Raw genomic sequence first — 19171 nt, 5'->3', positions numbered from 1 at the left:
TTATTTTTAAGGGAAACCAAAAATCCAGATTTGTATGTGAATCCCTAGAGTTTTAAACATTGAAAACAAATCCAAATTATTTTCAACCATTATGCATGTCAATGGTGTGTGCTAAGTAAAATGTATCTGGGGGCTTGATGAGGGCTCAGGCCATCAGTTTACAAACTCTACCCTGGACTGTGCTGCTCCAACACATGATCTTTAGAGGCTCATGTTCTTTCTGCAGGCCCCACTTTAAGACAAATAGGTGAGGCCCAGGACCCAGGGTGGATTCACCAGGGTGGAGAGGATCTGAAAGCTTGCCATGTGGGAAGAGAAAATATTCCAGTGCTATTTGGGCTGGTGAAGAGGAGACACAGAGGTTGGGCAACTATATTTTGGGTCTTGTTATTTTTTAAGACTTTTTTTTTTAGATTCACAGCCAAGTTGAGAGGAATGTACAGAGATATCCCATATGCCTTCTGCCCCACACATGCCTGGCCTCCCCCATTATCAATGCCCCCCCACCAGGGCACCAGGGGGTTAGGAGACTCCGAGCTCAGTAAGTATCCTGCAAATAGCTAAGAATGAAACAAATATTGTGCAAGGCAATGGTGAATGAATGGGTTAGTGAATCCTTGTAAATGCTGAATGAATGTGAATAGCAATGGTGAATGAATGGGTTACTGAATCCTTGTGAATGGTGAATGAATGCTAATGGCAATGATGAATGAATGGGTTAGTGAATCCTTGTGTTTACTTATCTTGTCCTTCACAAAGCTAAGAGGGCTGGACCCAACTCCCTCTGCAGATGCTTTTCCTAGGAACCTCTCTCTGGGCACCTTTCTCCTCTGTGAGGCCAACAGGCCAGCATTCCTCTGTAACTCATTTGGTATAGAGGAATTTGTTACCATTGATGAACCTACAATGAAACATCATCACCACCCAGAGTCCACAGTCTATAGTTTGCATCATGGTTCACTCCCCATTATAGTATCATACGGAGCATTTTCACTGCCCTAAAGATCTTCTATGCTCTACCTATTCATCCCGTCCCACCCTCACCCCCAGAACCCCTGGCAAACACAAATCTTTTTACTGTCTCTGTAGTTTTGCCTGAGAAACTATTTTTTAAACTAGAAAATTAGAGCATATGACCTCACCAAGTGTGAGTGTTCAGTTATCTACGGCTGTGTAACAATGTACCCCAAACTTTAGTGGCCTAAAACTACACTGAGGGTACCTGGGCAACATAGCCAGACTCCCTCCCATCTATACAAAGAATAAAATAAAAAGCTAGGCTTGGTGGCACACATCTGTAGGCCTAGCTTCTCAGGAGGCTGAGGTGGGAGGATCACTTGAACCCACGAGTTGGAGGTTACAGTGAGCATGATCCTGCCACGGCACTCCAGCCTAGGTGACAGAGTGAGACCCTGTCTCAAAAAAAATGGAAAAAAAAAAACTACACTAAGGGGAGGGGGAATGGGGAATTGGAGAGTTTCTGTCTGGAATGAGGAAAAGGTTCTGGAGGTGGATAGCGATGATGGTTATACAACAATGTGACTGTACCTAATGCCACTGACCTGCACACCTAAAAGTAGCTAAAATGGTCAGTTGTATGTTGTCTATATTTTACCACGATAAAAAGGCAGCGAATTTTATTTTGTGTAAGTTAATAAAGCTAATAAATGTCTTCAAATTTAGATTATTCTAACATGGTTACACTAAACTTTACTTACTATATTTTCACTGACTATGCAATGGAATATAATGACAGATCAACCAATTAATAGAAAAATATTTTCTCAGCCTAAAAAAAATGGCTACAGTGGGTTAGTTTTTTCACAATTGTGTGTATTGACCAGGGCTCTTCCATTCTCCTCCATGTAGCTTCTGAGCCTCTGCTAAGCTGAGTTTTTTCACAGCACGATGTGGCCTCAGGACAGGGAAAATGGCAAGGCCTCTTAAGGCCTACTTTTGAAGTCACATCACATCACTTCCGCCAGGGTTCAGCCAGGGGAGCAGAATCCTGTGAGTGCTTTGAGATCCAGTATTTATTCTAGGAATAAGACCTAGAATTTGCACAATTGAGGGAAGCTGCAGAAGCAAAGGTCCAGAAGATCAGTTGGAGGTCCAGAGGAGCCACTAACCTGTCACTTAAAGAAGCCAACCACGCCCAACATCAAAGGAGAACCATGAAACCAGTACTGGCGGAGAGGGTTGTGAAGAGCTGGTGCCTCTGTATGGGTCCCAGCTCCGTGTGTCTGCAGCCACATGCCTGGTGATGAGCATGAGCCGCCATTGGCCAACGGGGTAGATAGCCATGGAGAAGAGCTGGAGGCAAAGGGAGAAGAGTGAGGACAAGATGGGACCCACTGGGTATCTCTTCATCTGTCACTCCCATCTGACTGTGATGACCTCAGAGAGTGATGGCTGCTGCTTCTCTCCCATCTTCCAATCCTGGGCAGCTTCCTCTTTGCCCAGCTCTAACCTGAGTCCACACAGGAAAGCGGAATTGCAGATTAACCAAGTTGACTCAGTGCAAACCACCACAGTGGGAGTACTTATGGGACAACAAGACAGGAGATTTGAAATCAGGGCTGTCCTGACAACTGTGGCATGTATGCTCTCTGGATATGGCAGGGAGTGGCAGGTAAGGAGGCTCTATCCTGTAGGGCAAACTTGTTTTCAGCAGCTCCAAAACAGAAGACCTAGGAAAGTCCATATGGGGTCTTAGAAAATAAGACAGATCTGGGTTTAATCCCAGCCCATCAGCTTACCAGCTGCATGAGTTTGGACAAGTTGCCCAACCTCTCTGAACCTTAATTTCTGTATCTCTAAAATATGGGACAATAACCTCAGCTTCAGGGAATTGTGCCTGCTGTGGTGCCTGGCTTCAGAGTTGGTACCTATTAGACTCAATTTCCCTATCCCCCAAACTCCAATGAGTGGGTGTGCCCAACGTTGAGCTAGGCTGGGTGCACATTGGAGGAGCACAGTAAATATCTGTTTAATTGTGCAAGCTATACGGAAGCATACTTTGGCTGAACTAAAGAAGGTCATAACCATCCAATTCTAGCAAGGGTTTCTTTGGAGTAAAGAGTTTCCCCTTACAAGATGTATGCGAGCCCATTGGAAAACCAGTTGGACCAGGTAAATTCTAAAGACTCCTATAGTTCCAATAAATTGACTCTAGAGAAAAGCCCAATGAGTTTATGAAGAAGCATTTTCCCATTAATTTCAGAAATGTTCCATATTTATTATAAAATGCCCACCACTATTCACTGCTGATGGGATTATAAATTGACACAACCTTTCTGAAGGGCAATTTGGCATGATGTATCAAGATTCTTAAAAATATCCACACCATTTGACCCTGTGGGAATTTGTCCTGAGGAAATAATCTGTAATGTGCCAGAGATACAAGTACAAGAATGTGCCTTGTTATTTATAATAGCAAAAAAGTGGAAATAATTGAACTGTCCAACAATAGAGGAATGATTAAATAAATTAGGATGCAGCCAAAAGATGGAAGGCTATGTTTCCATTAATCTTGTCTTTAAAAATACATCATGTATTTCCAAATGTAACATGGGGATTTTTCCCACAATTATCTTAGAAAAAAGAAAATCTCTTTAAATTCAAATTCTTACAATGACTTTCCTATTAAGCATACTCTTTCTTAGTTACTTTATTTTAAACAACAAAGTACTGTTTGGGGAAATCACATTAGCCGTACCTGACCTCAATCAATGCTAGTTGGGGATGTTTATAGGGGTTACCTGCTGGAATTGGCAAAAAGGAGGAAAAGGAATTGAACAGAGATTTAGTAATTATTCTCAGGGTTACAACCTCACAACTGCAAGTGTTGGCTGTCATTGTAAACAAGCCTTTAAAGATCACTTTGAGGAGCAATCCAGTAAGCAGTGATGTTGTGGGTATCGCTAATACACTTATGGGACAAATGCAAAGACTGCCCTAATGTTATGCAAATAGGTACTCGTGGCTTAAAATACAATTGCCAGAGACAACATTGTACACAGATTTTAAAAGCATTGCATCTTAATCTTGAACAAGTTAAACAAAAGGGAAAATGATGTGCTCCGGACAGCTATGTTGGGTAATTCATAAAGCAGCCCCAGGGAAGATGGAAGCACAGATGTCAAAGATGCTGGCAGAGTTGGTGAAATGTGAAATGGAAAAATGAATCTTTCTAAATGTAACATATTTTACCTGTGGGTTTAAATGTCTATATATAACTGAATTTGTCAATTAAACATCATCAGTTAGCATTTGATGATTTCAGCTCTACCCTTAAATATTTGCATATTCAGTTGGTTCCAAAACTTTTTATTAAATCTTCCAGATGGGAAAATTGGGCCCTTATGTGCTTGGCTACCAGATATTTGGGCCCATATGATATATAGCTGTGAGAGAAAACATCTACGAAATAATGTTAAGTAGAAAACACAAATTACAAATGTTATGGTGTGATTCTAATTTGTTTAAATACACACACATACATAAGCACACACACATACACAAGCACACACAAAAAAAGCGAACATAGAAAAAAGACTAGAAAGAACTGTACCAAAATGTTAACAATGATTATGTATGAGTAGTGAGATTATGAGATACATAATGGTTTTTCCAGGAGGAGGGTTAAAGGTACATTAATGTTTTAACCAGGGAAAATAATTTTTAAAGGCTTTTATAAAAGTGATTTCTGTCTTAGATCATCCCTTGAACCCTAAGAAATGCTTTTATCCCTTTTTATTCCTTAAATCTTCTGTATATGGCGGGGGTGGGGGTGATTTTGATAGAAATATGTGTATTGATATAAGATGTGCCTGACACAATAATGAGTGGGGGGAAGCACATTACTAAGCAATGTCAATAATATGTTTGTGGTATGATTCCTCTGAAAGAAGAGAAAGGGGAAGAGAAAGAGAAAGCGAGAGAAGGAGGGAAAGAGAGAGGGAGAGAAAGGAGGAAGGAGGGAGGGAAAGGAGGAAGGAAGGAGGGAAAGAGGGAAGGAGAGAAGCATGGTGATTGCATATGACATACGTTTGCATACATGTAAGGGTAGTTCTGAAGGGAATGCATCAAACTGCCAACAGTCCCCCAGCGTGGAGGAATCTATACCCTTCTGTAGCATTCATTTTTTCATTTGTGCAGTACATGTTTATAATAGCATGTAATTGACTTTTTGCTGATTCTACTGAAATGGGGAAATGCTGAGGGCAAGGCCCATCCGTTTGCTATGGCTTCACTGCTCTGCAAAAGAAAAACAAAATGTTTTTCTAATTACCCAATATTTTCTAGCCAACCCCCAAGCCTGTGGGGTATGAAGGAGTTTACAATCACAGCAACAAGCAGCATTCCTCTGGCTCTAACTTCCGTCTGCTGCTGCAGGACTTCCAGTCTCTAAGAGGACACAGAGACACAACTGGGCATGAAGAGCTGTTCACTGAAGGTTTTCTACATCCCAGGCACTTCGCCAAGTGCTTTCGCATGCATTCGCTTGTTAATCCTGAGTTCGATCTTCTATCCACTTTACAGGTGAAGAGACTGAGGCATTGAGAGGATAGGGATATACAGCTGGTCAGAGACAGAGCTCAGTGAGACTGACCCCAGACAGCCTGGGCACCCCATGGGCGACTCACATGTGCCCACAAACACACCCTCTCAGCTACCACCTTACAGCTGACATTTTCCACCTTTCCTGATCTGATTCCATCAGTGAGAGCTGACGCCACGGCCTCTACTGCCCATGCTCCTGTGGCCATGGCCAGTACCCACTACAGAGGGCACAGATATGGGGGCCGAGAATGCTGCTGCCTCAGGCTCCCAAGGCTGCCAGTACCCTCTACCACCACTGGGTTGGGGTTTTATGACTGGAGTGCTACTGAGATTGAATTGTTAGGATGACACCGAAGCCATTCCAGAATTCCCAAATCCTGCCTTGGCCCAGCTACCTCCCTCCTCCTGAAAGGCCCTTAGGGAAAAGAGACATACCAAGGAAGACCCAGGCCCAGCACCTTCTTAGTTGGGCTCCAGTCCCAACCCCTAAAGCAAGGACCCTGGGCTGGACCCACCCAGGACCCCTTTCCCTAAGCTAGACTAAGTCACCCACTTCGCAACCTGAACTCAGGCCTCACTACTATGAGACAAGACCTGGCTCCAGCACAAGCCCCACCCCCACCCTGCCCTCAAGAACCAGAGAGAAAGCAGCAGTGAGACAGGGGTAAGGAAGAGTGTCCCCACTCCATCCCCACAAGACCTACTAGTTGGGAGAGTGGAGGAAAAAGAAACACAGGCAGAGAACTGGATTTTACACTGGAAACAGCCCTGCCCAGCACTCCATCCTATCTCCTGCAGGGGCTGCAAGAGAGAGGAGGGCACACCCACAAGCCTGTGGTCTCCAGGGGCTCCTCCACTTAGACAACAAGCATCCTTCCTCCTTTGGAGGCGGCGGGGGGGGGCACAGTTTCTTGCCATCGATGCTGACCCATCTTAGGGAAGAGTATGGTAGGCAATGGGGGAGAGGGGAGAGGTCTCATTGAGTCCCAGCTGAGCTGCCTCAGTGCTCATCGAGTCCCACCTGAACTGCCTCAGGTGAGGGCCTGTCACCATGAAGCCATCAGTGGGACAAACAACGTTGGCCCTCAACCCATCAGTGCTGCTCTGCATTCCTTGAAACCCTTGACATAAGCTGGGGACCACGGCCCGCACACTGTCAGTCACAGATGACACAAGTGGGACCATCCTGCACCTAAGAGATTTTACCAAAAACACCTCAATACGGTTTGGCTATGTCCCCACCCAAATTTCATCTTGAATTGTAATCGCCATAATCTCCACATGTTGAGGGAGGGACCCAGTGGGAGGTGATTGGGTCATGGAGGCGGTTTTCTCCATGTTGTTTTCATGATAGTGAAGGAGTTTTCACAAGATCTGATGGTTTTATAAGCCAGTTTCCCCTGCTTTTGCTAGCTCTCTCACCGGCCTCCATGTAAGACATGCCTCTTCCCCTTCCATCATGATTGTAAGTATCCTGAGGCCACTTCAGCCATACAGAAATGTGAGTCAACTAAACCTCTTCTTTATAAATTACCCAGTCTTGGATACATCTTTATAGCAGTGTGAAAACAGACTAATACAAGGACTCAGGCAGGAACTCAGGTGAGCACCCAGAATTGCCCCTCCCCTAAAAGCAAGCTGGCAGACCCCACTCTCCCCTCCCTTGGGATGCTTTCCCACCCTGGGGACGCCTCCAGATTCCCTCCAGTCAGCCCTCTGCCTCTCCATTCCCCCAGCCCTTGCCTGAACATGCCCAATCCCAGGTTAGCTCAAGGTAGAAAGAGCCCTCACCTGCTCATCCCCATCTTCATCTCCATCTCCCTCTACTCACACATGCTTAGAAGATAACAACTGTCCACCAAACCTCCATCAGAGGGAGGTCCTGTCTCACTCAACTTGTCCCTGAATTGGCAGAGGTGTGACTGCCTTCCCAGTGACATAAGAAAAGGTCAGAGTTTCACAGTAATGCGCCTCAAGGGAAGCAGAGTTCCCAGGGGCTGGCGCTTCAGGTCTGTGACCCCCTTTGGAAATAGGAGAAAGACCTAAGAGCCTCTGGAAACCAACATCCATTTCTTGTCTCAGATTTTATCTCTTCCTTGGTCTTCCTTTTGATCTTATTTTCAAGCCAGAGATGAGCATTTCCACATTGACTCCGGCTGATTATAACTGACTCCGAACCTTTCTAGTGATTAAAGTAGCCGTGAGGCTATGTTCTCCAGAGATCTGTACTGCAGGCTGAATAATTCAAGGCAGCCTTTCCAAAAGGCTGAGAGATCTGGGAGAAAAAAAATCAGAAGAAAAGTTTTGTTTTGTTTTTTTTAAGAAAAGAGTAACTTCCCCCATGCTGGCGACACAATAAGCACTCAATAAACATTGGTTAATTCTGATTGATGTAAACACTGGGACAGAAATCGAATAGAGAGACTGGCAGTGACCGGGCAGGGCTGGGCTGGGGCAGGATACTGGATGCTTCCAGTGAGTGGAGCAGCTCAGGTGATGACCTCCTCTTTACCCACCGCTGGCCGATCTGCTTGGGAACTTCTAGTGTTTTCTAAATTGGAAGGAAGTTTGAGAAGACAGCAGAGGCATAGGGTAAGATGGCATCTGTTGCCCTAGCTCAATCTGCTGGGCTGAGGCTGAATACAGTGGAGAGGGGGTAAAGTCCAGAAGATGTAGGAGCTGTTTTCATGAAGGACTGTGTGAGACTTTGAGTCCAGGTTGAGCTGCTTTGGTGCCCACACAGCCAGGTTTGGCACAGGAAGAAGAAGGAGAGGTGGGCCTTCTCTCCACCCCAGCTCTGGTGCCCTGCGGCAGGGTCTAAGGGACATGGAGCAGAGGTGAAGCAGAAGCAGGGCCAGATGTGCCAAGCAGAGTGCCCAAGAAGTGGTCTTCACACTGAGAAGTGAGCCGCGTAGCAGTGGCCAATTACCACCTGCAAATGACAGTGCACAGAGGGCTTCCCCAGGAAGAACAGAGTTAAAGAAAAGGCACAGGCCGGGCGTGGTGGCTCAAGCCTGTAATCCCAGCACTTCGGGAGGCTGAGACGGGCGGATCATGAGGTCAGGAGATCGAGACCACCCTGGCTAACACGGTGAAACCCCGTCTCTACTAAAAAATACAAAAAACTAGCCGGGCGAGGTGGCGGGCGCCTGTAGTCCCAGCTACTCGGGAGGCTGAGGCAGGAGAATGGTGTGAACCCGGGAGGCGGAGCTTGCAGTGAGCTGAGATCATGCCACTGCACTCCAGCCTGGGCGACAGAGCGAGACTCCGTCTCAAACAAAAAAAAAAAAAAAAAGAAAGAAAAGAAAAGGCACAGATCAGAGAGCCTGCAGCCCGCAGCAACCCAACAGAGCAACCTTGTCCAACCAGGGGAGACTTCATGGGGAAGGGGAGCCCTCGCAAAAAGCAGATAGAGCTTGCTGCTCTTACAATCAAAGACTAATGATATGGTGGCTGTGTTCCCCAGCTGGTACAGTCAGGATGGTTTGGGTTATAGAACCTCCTCCACATGATTGGTCCGATGTTTGGCATCTCTATCTCATGGGAAACCCTGTGCTAAGAAGGCTCTGGAATCCTCCCACCCAACTCCTCATCTTGTAAAAACTGAAGCTCTGAGAGTTTAGGCTGCCCAAGATCACACAGCTAGTCAGCTAGAGAGGAGTGAGAGCCAGGATCCCTCATGCCCAGTTCCCAGGATTGTGTGTGTGTGTGTGTTGGGGGCTGGGGGTGCTGGGGGAGGAGAAACAGAGAGAGGTTGGGATCTGGGCCCATTGCATGAGATCGCAAAACCATGCCAATGCCTGTGCCAGTGACTCTGTCCGCTGTGTTGTCAGCACCTCACGGAGCTGGAATCCCAGCTGCTGCTGCCACCTCCCTAAGGTTGCACAGTCAGCATCTACAGAGCCAATTCATCTACCTGTGGTTTAATGAGCACCCGACACTATGACCAGGGACCTGGAGCCCAGAAAAATTCTAATTTCAAGCCCAGTCTTTATAGTTAATTAGCATCACAATCCCACACCTTGGAGAGTCCAGGGGCACAGGAGCCACAGAGCCAGTGGCTTAGGGTGGCTCCCCAAACATGAGCCCTGACTCTAGGGGCACAGAATCTCAGTGTTCAAATATTGGAAATGTCTCCAGTAGTGGAAAACGAGCAAATAATGAGCAAACGTGATCTAATGTTGATCTAGAATGAGAGAAGTCCCAACTTCTCTAGGCAGGACAGACCTTCAGGGAATGACGTACTCTCTGCTTCCAGACCTCCTCCTCCAAAACCACTTCAGGTTGGTGAATAAGACTTTATGAACTCAGAAAGAGCCCAGATAGAGGGGTCCAGATAGGTGAGCTATGCCACACCTACTGGGTTCTGTCCAGCCCTGTTTCCAGCTGCACCGATGAGTCCCTTCCCTGAGGACTGTGGGAAACTGGAGGTGGAGCGGAGTGGAGGTCAAGTCCCACTGGACACCTGGAGTTCAAAAACTGTGGGACGGGGCCTATTCTACCCACCCTGTGGACCACAGAAGCAAAGGACTTCCAGCTTCAGAGAAAGCATCATGAAGCAGAAGGAACAGAGGTGAGTTCAGGGAAATCCCAAATCAGACTCACCGTCACGCCCCTCGCTTGTCCTCTGGGGCTCACAGGCCCCCTTGCTCTGTTTCCGCTAAGTTGTTTCTCTTCTGGTTTGAACACTCAGGTTCTTCAACTGCCCCTTCCTGGATATGAATTGGAAGGCCACCCCCTTGCGAAATGGTCCCCATTGTGTCTCTGGGCCCTTTGGAGTAGAGCATTGGAACACAGCCAGATGCACTGAGCTCAAGAGCGAAGAATGGCCTGTGACAAGAACGACGGGACTGGCACCTCCCTGCTTCTCTGTTTATGAGAGGTCCCTCTGCCTAGGGATGGCCACATCACTCGGCTGGATCACACAAAGGTCACAGTCTACTAAGACCCCTGTGTTTTTTCACGGTTGTTTTTGTAAGGCCACATTTTTCTCACATTTCTTCATTTCACTGGGGTGGGTCTCTCGGGATGCTGCCTTCTTGTTGCCTGTTCCTCTCCATCAGCTCCCCCGTCTTCTTCCCCCAGGGTCCCTGCCTTCACTCTGCCTCCTAGCACACCACACTGAAGCAAGAGTGTGCTGCCTAAAACACAGATCTGGCCATCCTGTGTCCCTGGGTAAACCCTTCTGTGGCTCCCTGGACCTATCAGAGAGTCAAACTCCTGGGAATAGCGAGGGTCCCCCAGGCACTGCCCAGCCCCATCTCCCCAGCCTGTCTCCCTCCTCCTCCTCCATACCTGGAAGATGACATCACACCACACCCCCAGCACTTGTTCTCCTAGTGGTGCCACACTTTGGGGCACACTGCTCCTTCCTCATGGCAGGTGGCTTGGGAGTCAGACAGATAGGGTTGGAATCTGAATTCTGCCAACTAGTGGTCTATAACCTGGAGAAACCCCATTCCCTCCCTGGGCTTCTGTTATCCCATCTATAAATGGGTAATAAAAATACCCACTTTGCAGCATAGTGAAGAGGATTTGAAATTGATCAATCATCAAGCATATGCCTTAAGTTACCCATAATATACTTACTAGGACTCTACGCCCACATCCGTATCGCTAGAAAAGTTCTATTCATATATCAAAACCTGGTTCAAGTGCTGCTACATCCATGAAGCCTTCTCCGATTCCTCACCCAGTCTCAGACTCCAAAAGAGCTCCTGCTTCTGGCCTCACGGCCACTTCAACCTGCCTCTGATTGACTCCACGTACCCCATGGTGTCACCATCTGCATCCGGGTCTGACTCCCCAAACTCATGTCTGAGCCCCGCCAGGGAAAGGACCAGGTCTGACTTCTCTCTCCTCAGTGCAAGACCTGGCACACAGACAAAGTCCGTAGATGTTTATTTAATTGAATCATGTTGAATTATTCATACCTTATTGAATTCTGTCACCCAGCATATTCCCCATCCCTCCCACCTTATAGAAGTTGGACTTCCTCCTTCATCAATAACAATAATAATAGTGAAACCCTATTGATTGCTTCCTGTGTGCCAGGCACTTTTAGGTGTGTATCTCATAATTAGCTCAGTTAATCCTTACGACAACCCTACTGAGATAGGCACTGTTTTCCAAATGAGGAAAAATAGGCCTTTGTTTTCCTAATGAGGAAACTGAGGCTCAGGGAGTTGAGTTTCATGTCTAAAGTCCAACAGCCAGGAAGTGGAGGGGCTGGATTTGAGGCCATGTGTTCTAGTTCAGAACACTTGTCCTTTTTTAGCTTTTTATTTTAAAATAATTTTATGGAAAAGTTACGAAGATGGAGCAGAGAGTTCTCATATACTCTTCCCCCTCTTCCTCTAATATTCAGGTCTCACCTAGCCATGGTGTGTTTATCAAAATTTAAAAATCAACATGGCACACTATTATTAACCAAACTACAGACATTATTAGGATTTCCCCAGTTTTTCCACTCACGTTCTTTTTCTGTTCCAGGACCTAATCCAGCATCCTGCATTGCATTTAGTCATCATGTTTCTTCGTCTCCTCTGATCTATGACCATTTCTTAGTCTTTCATTGTCTTTCATGACCCTGACACTTTTATTTTTTAACAGAGTTTTGCTCCTGTTGCCCAGGCTGGAGTGCAGTGGCACGATCTCAGCTCACTGCAACCTCTGTCTCCCAGGTTCAAGCGATTCTCCTGCCTCAGCCTCCAGAGTAGCTGGGATTTCAGGCATTCACCATTACGCCCAATTAATTTTGTATTTTTTGTTTTGTTTTTTTTTTTAGTAGAGGTGGGATTTCACCATGTTGATCAGGCTGATCTCAAACTCCTGACCTCAGGTGATCCACCCACTTTGGCCTCTCAAAGTGCTGGGATTACAGGCATGAGTCACCACGCCCGACCACCCTGACACTTTTAAAGAGCAGCATCAGGTATCTCACAGGATATTCGTTAGTCTAGGTTTGATGGATATGTTCTCATGAATAGTCTGAGGTTACAGATTTGGGGAAGCATACAACAGAGGCACCCTTCTCCTCACATCGTATCAAGGGCCACATGACACCAGCATGACTTGTCACCTTGACCACGTGGTTAAGCTGGTGTTTCCAGGTCTCTTCACTGTGGAGTGACTATCTGACTGCATTTGATTTTAACCACCACACTCCAATGACTCTCAGTTAATGTCACTGATGCTGGAAAAGAATGATGCCTGGCAGAACAGGGGATTCCAGCCCAGAGCCCAGAGCAAAAGGATTCTGGAGCTGTCCCAGGTGGGGCTAAAGGGCCAGTGGCCCCCTAGGGCACCCAGAACATCAGGAAAGGCATTCTCCCTTGGAGCCATCAAGAAAGGCTTCCCAGAGACAGCGGGACTAAGGAGGGATCTGTACAGGTGACAGGTAGGGACATCTACTCCAGACAGGGGAACCAGCACCAGCGTGGACACGCTCACAAGGAGACGAGAGCGTGGACAAGGTCTAGATAAAAATGCAGTGGCTGGACTAAAATCACACAAAGGTGATGATAGCCATCTCCCTGTCTCCAGGCAGAATGATTCTAAAACTTTCCTAGTCCCTTGAAAACACCTCCACATCTGTAACCTGGAAACTCGGAGCAATGGTTTCCAGACACGGGCAAGATCAAGCCAGCAGAGCATCCCACACTCCCCCAGCCACCGTCCGCCGGTCTCTGTGTTCCCGCTGCACTTTGATGCTCTGCCTGGTATTTATCACAGCTGCCTCTGCTCCTGGATGCAAGCGTGCTTGTCTGAGTTCCCCACTAGACTGCAGCAAGGGCGGGGCCCTGCCCCATCCTCCTTTGCCTCCCATCGCCTTCTTTCTCCAGGCTGAGTTCAGAGCCTGACACACAGTAGGGGCTTAGCAAATGCTTGTGGAAAGGCAGAAAGAAAACAGATTCACTTCTGCAGAAGCTTTGAGAATATTCTGAAGACATTTTGTGACTCGCACTGACTTCCAAAGCACAGAAAATCATTTTAAAAACTGATGACTGTGAAATTTCAATTACATTCACAAGGAGAGCCAGAGTAAGCTGCAAGAAGCACAAAACAGCAGCTTTGCATTTGAGAAGCCAAAGAGCCTGGAATAAGAGCAAGCAGGATGGGGACCAGCCTTGAAGCCATATCCAGCTGTTTTCAGAGATGAGCTGTACATGAGCAAACTTGAATTCATAGCCCTTGAAAGAAAGGACAGTTCCAGGGAAATCAAACGTCTGTAAGGATAGCTGAGTCAATCCCATGAACCTACTACCAAAAATAATTTAGTGCTCAGAGGCTGCATCAATAGAGGTACAGCACCTACACAAAAGGAGGTAACAGATCTGTTCAAGGTACAGAGAATGGCACAATCAAAGAACTGGGTTCAGAAAGACAAACTGGATTTTGTGCAGAGGTCTTAAGAGTGGAGAAAGGCCTGGAGTTAGCCAGTGAAAGGGCAGGAAGAGTGTTCCAGACAGCAGGAAAACATATGTAAAGCATCTGCAGGACAAATGCTAACTCTTTCTAAAGACTGTGAGAAAGGCCAGCAGGGCTTAAGGAGAGAAAGCAAATTGTAGCCAGACTTAAGGCTGGAGAAGTGGGTAATAACCAAACTCACAGGGTTTTTTGGGTCATACAGAGTTTGGGTTTTACCCCTAAGAGCAATGGAAAGCCCTAATCTGTCCTTTCCTTGCATATTGGGCAGAGACCCATACTGGACTAAAGTCCTAGACACACGCACAGAGAGAGAGAAAGGCAGAGAGGGAAAGAGGGAGGGAGAGGAGAGAGAGAGACAGAGAGAGAGAGAGAGAGAGAGAGAACAGCTCTTCCATGTCCAGTAGGAACACTGCACACTGCGTTGGAAGAGCTTCAAAGGAGCAGGAAGTGGATCCCCTCAGCCTTGACCCTGGCAACAGGGCCCAGTGGAGAACTTAGCCAAAGCTGCCACTGAATAACCTGCATTCTCTTTTAGACCTGGCCCTCAGGGATCTCAGAGAACCAGCAGCTGGCAGAAAAAGCTTTCTGCAGCAGAATTACATGATTTCTACTTTTTTGCCTCACCCTGCAGAAAACTGGAGCCAAAGCTCATCTGTTTCCTGCTGTACTTTTCTTAAAGCCAAAGAAGTAACCACTTGCTTCACTTTTCCTACGGAGTGCATTGCCAAGTCTCTGGACACCCCATGGTGGGTACACACCTGGGTTCCTAGGGATCACTTCTTAGGTGCCTCACTGCAGCGACGCACAGATGTGATCCTTTCATCCCTGGGTGTGGAGGAGAGTCCCACTGCCCTCTATCCCAAACTACCACCAGCAGCCCCGATTTTCATATTTCCGTATTTCAGGTTTCCTAGAACCTCCTCCATGGATGCCTCCAGAAATAAGCTGCAGCTGCTGCTTTTGCTGCCGTCTCACAGGAATGGCTTCTGTAGGTACCTGTTTCTTGACTCCCTAGTCAAAGTCTAGAATGGGTGTGCCTGCCCGGCAGAGCCAAGGTTCCAAGCTAGGCCCCGTCTTCAAGGAAGGTTGGGCAAGGGAGTTTTCAGATTCTCTACTGAGGCTGTCTGTTTCCCACCAAGAATCAAAAACTGGAAGAATTCCCAAACATGATGTGATGGTTAATACTGAGTGTCAACTTGATTGGATTGAGGGATACAAAGTATGAATCCTGGTGTGTCTGTGTGGGTGTTGCCAAAAGAGATTAACATTTGAGTCAGTGGGCTGGGGAAGGCAGATCAACCTTTAATCTGGTGGGCACAATGTAATCAGCTTCCAGTGAATATAAAGAGGGCAGAAAACTGTGAAAATCCCAGCCTACATCTTTCTCCTATGCTTCCTGCCTTGGAACATCAGACCCCAAGTTCTTCAGTTTTGGGACTCAGGCTGGTTCTCCTTGCTCCTCAGCTTATAGATAACCTATTGTGGGACCTTGTAATCATTTAAGTGAATACTTAATAAACTCATATATGTATGAGATAGATATATTTGCTTGGTTAGCTGAAATATGGGATATATATATATATCCACATACATATTTCCATATATATACACATCCTATTAGTTCTGTCCCTCTAAGAGAACCTGACTAATACAGATTTTGGTACCAGGAGTGGTTCTAGAGGAATAGAATATTAAGGATGGAGTTTTTTCATTGGTTTTGGGGTTTCTGGAGGTGGCTGCTTATGAGTAGACCCAAAAATGCCAACGACTCTACTTCTAATAGTATGGAGAACACTGATAGTCCTTGGCATGAACTGTTTAGAGAGTTATGCAAAATAAATACATTTGACACTCCTGATTCACCGCTCATGAGAGGCAAGGACTTTAGTGACTCTAAACATAATACCTTTGACCATATGTGGAGAACCAAGGAACATAATGAAGCTAATTGTTTGCTCCTACGTTCAGTTGACAAAGTGATGAAAGAAAATGATGAACTCAGGGATTCTGTCTCCTGGTTTTAAAAGCAGATACTAAGTCTCAAATCTGCTAAGACTGCCCTAAGTGAGAGTCTTATCTCCTGCAGAGAAAGAGCTGAAATCGTGGAAAAACAGACACAAGCTCTTATCATGTGAGTGGCTGACCTGTAATGAAAGGTGCATGCATAGCCTCACCAGGTGTCTACTGTTAAAGTGAGGGCATTGATTGGAAAAGAATGGGACGCTGAAACTTGGAATGGAGACATGTGGGAGGACCCTGATGAGGCTGGGGACACTGAGTTTGTAAACTCTGATGAACCTTTTTTGCCAAAAGGAACAGCTTTCTCATCCCCAGTAGTGGCAGCATCCCCTCCCAGACCCATGCTGTCATCAGCCTTTCCACCTTTGCCTGAGGAGATAAACTCTGTGCTGCCTGAGGCAACAGTGACGGCCTCCCCTGAGGCGGTTGCCAGGCAAAATAATGTTGATTCTCTTCAGGAGCCACCCCCAACACCCCTGTTTGCTTCTAGACCTATAACCACACTAAAGTCCCAGTGAGCCCCTGGAAATGAGGTTGAGAGTGTGACCCATGAGGAGGTGTGCTACACTCAAAAAGAACTGTTTGAGTTCTCTAATTTATATAAACAGCAATCTGGAGAACAGGCACGGGAATGGATATTAAGAGTATGAGATAATGGCCGGGCGCGGTGGCTCACGCCTGTAATCTCAGCACTTTGGGAGGCCGAGGCGGGCAGATCACGAGGTCAGGAGATCGAGACCATCCTGGCTAACACGGGGAAACCCCGTCTCTATTAAAAATACGAAAAATTAGCTGGGCATCGCGGTGGGTGCCTGTAGTCCCAGCTACTCGGGAGGCTGAGGCAGGAGAATGGCGTGAACCTGGGAGGCGGAGCTTGCAGTGAGCTGAGATCACGCCACTGCACTCCAGCCTGGGCGACAGAGCGAGACTCTGTCTCAAAAAAAAAAAAAAAAAAGAGTATGAGATAATGGTGGAAGGAACATAGAGATGAATCAAGCTGAATTTATTGATTTGGGTCAACTAAGTAGGGACTGTGCATTTAATGTTGCAGCTTGGGTAGTTAAGAAAAAATGGTTCTAATAGTTTATTTGCTTGGTTAGCCGAAATGCGGATTAAAAGATGGCCACTGTGAGTGAGCTGGAAATGTCTGATCTCCCTTGGTTTAATGTAGAGGAAGGGATCCAAAGGCTTAGGGAGATTGGGATGATGGAGTGGATTAGTCACTTTAGACCTACTCACCACAGCTGGGAGGGTCCAGAAGATATACCCTTGACCAATGCCTTGCAAAATAGATTTGTGAGGGCAGCACCTGCATCTTTGAAGAGCCCTGTAATTGCTCTTCTTTGTATGTCAGATCTAATGGTGGGAATCGCAGTTACTCAACTACAAAATGTAAATACAATGGGAGTAATTGGATCTCGAGGTGGCAGGGGCCAAGTGGCAGCACTAACCATCAAAGGCAAGGTGGGTGTAGCTACTGTAATGGACAGCAGAGGCAAAGTGGTAATCAGAATAGTCTGACTCATGTAGAGCTCTGGCACTGGCTAATTAATCACGGTGTTCCTAGAAGTGAAATTGATAGGAAGCCTACTGCATTCCTACTTAATTTGTACAAGCAGAAAACTTCTAGGTCAAATGGACAAAAGACTAATTTGAATTATAGAAACAGAGAATCACGGCCCCTCAATCAATTTCCAGACTTGAGCCAGTTTAGAGACCCAGAACCCTTTGAATGAAGGGGACAGGTCCCCTTGAGGAAGGACCCCACTACATTACTGACAATTTATGCAGTGACCCTTTCTCCCATCCTTCCACAAGACCTCCAGCCTTTTACCAGGGTAACTGTGCACTGGGGAAAGGGAAATGATCAGACATTTTGAGGACTACTGGACACTGGCTGTGAGATGACATTGATTCCAGAGGACCCAAAACATCATTGTGGTCCTTCAGTTAAAGTAGGAGCTTGCGGAAGTCAGGTAATTAATGGAGTTTTAGCTTAGGTCTGACTTACAGTGGGTCCGGTGAGTCCCTGGATTCATCCTGTGGTCATTTCCCCAGTGCCAGAATGCATAATTGGCATAGGCATACTTAGCAGCTGGCAGAACCCCCACGTAGGCTCCCTGACTGGTAGGGTGAGGGCTCTTATGGTGGGAAAGGCCAAATGGAAGCCATTAGGGCTGTCTTTACCTAGACAAACAGTAAATCAAAAACAGTATCACATCCCTAGAGGGACTGCAGAGATCAGTGCCACCATCAAGGACTTGAAGGACACAGGGGTGGTGATTCCCACCACATCCCTGTTCAACACTCCCATTTGGCCTGTGCAGAAGACAGATGGATCTTGGAGAATGACAGCGGATTATCGTAAGCCTAACCAAGTGGTGACTCCAATTGCAGCTGTTGTACCAGATGTGGTTTCTTTGCTAGAGCAAATTAACACATCTCCTGGTACCTGGTATGCCACCATTGACTTGGCAAATGCCTTTTTCTCCATTCCTGCTCATAAGGCCCACCAGAAGCAATCTGCCTTCAGCTGGTAAGACTAGCAATATACCTTTACTATCATACCTCAGGGATATATCAACTTTCCGGCTTTGTGTCACAGTCTTATTCAGAGAGACCTTGAGCACTTTTCACTTCTGCAAGATATCGCACTGGCCTATTACATTGATGACATTATGCTCATTGCATCCAGTGAGCAAGAAGTAGCAAACACACTGGACTTACTGGTGAGATATTTGTGTGCCAGAGGATAGGAAATAAACCCAACTAAAATTCAGGGATCTTCTACCTCAGTAAAATTTCTAGGGGTCCAGTGGTGTGGGGCCTGTGGAGATATGCCTTCTAAGGTAAAGAATAAGTTGCTGCATTTGGCCTCTCCTATAACTAAGAAAGAGGCACAATGCCTAGTGGGCCTATTTGGATTTTGGAAGCAACACATTCCTCATTTGTGTGTGTTACTCCAGCCGATTTATTGAGTGACCCAAAAGGTTGCCAGTTTTGAGTGGAGTCCAGAACAGGAGAAGGCTCTGCAACAGGTCCAGGCTGCTGTGCAAGCGGCTCTGACACTTGGGCCATATGACCCAGCAGATCCAATGGTGCTTGAGGTGTCAGTGGAAGATAGGCATGCTGTTTAGAGTCTTTGGCAGGCTCCCAT

This window comes from Macaca mulatta, chromosome 1 (genome assembly GCF_049350105.2).
Source record: "Macaca mulatta isolate MMU2019108-1 chromosome 1, T2T-MMU8v2.0, whole genome shotgun sequence".
In the NCBI taxonomy this organism is placed as follows: Eukaryota; Metazoa; Chordata; class Mammalia; order Primates; family Cercopithecidae; genus Macaca; species Macaca mulatta.
Note: the sequence above shows the minus strand (reverse complement) of the source record.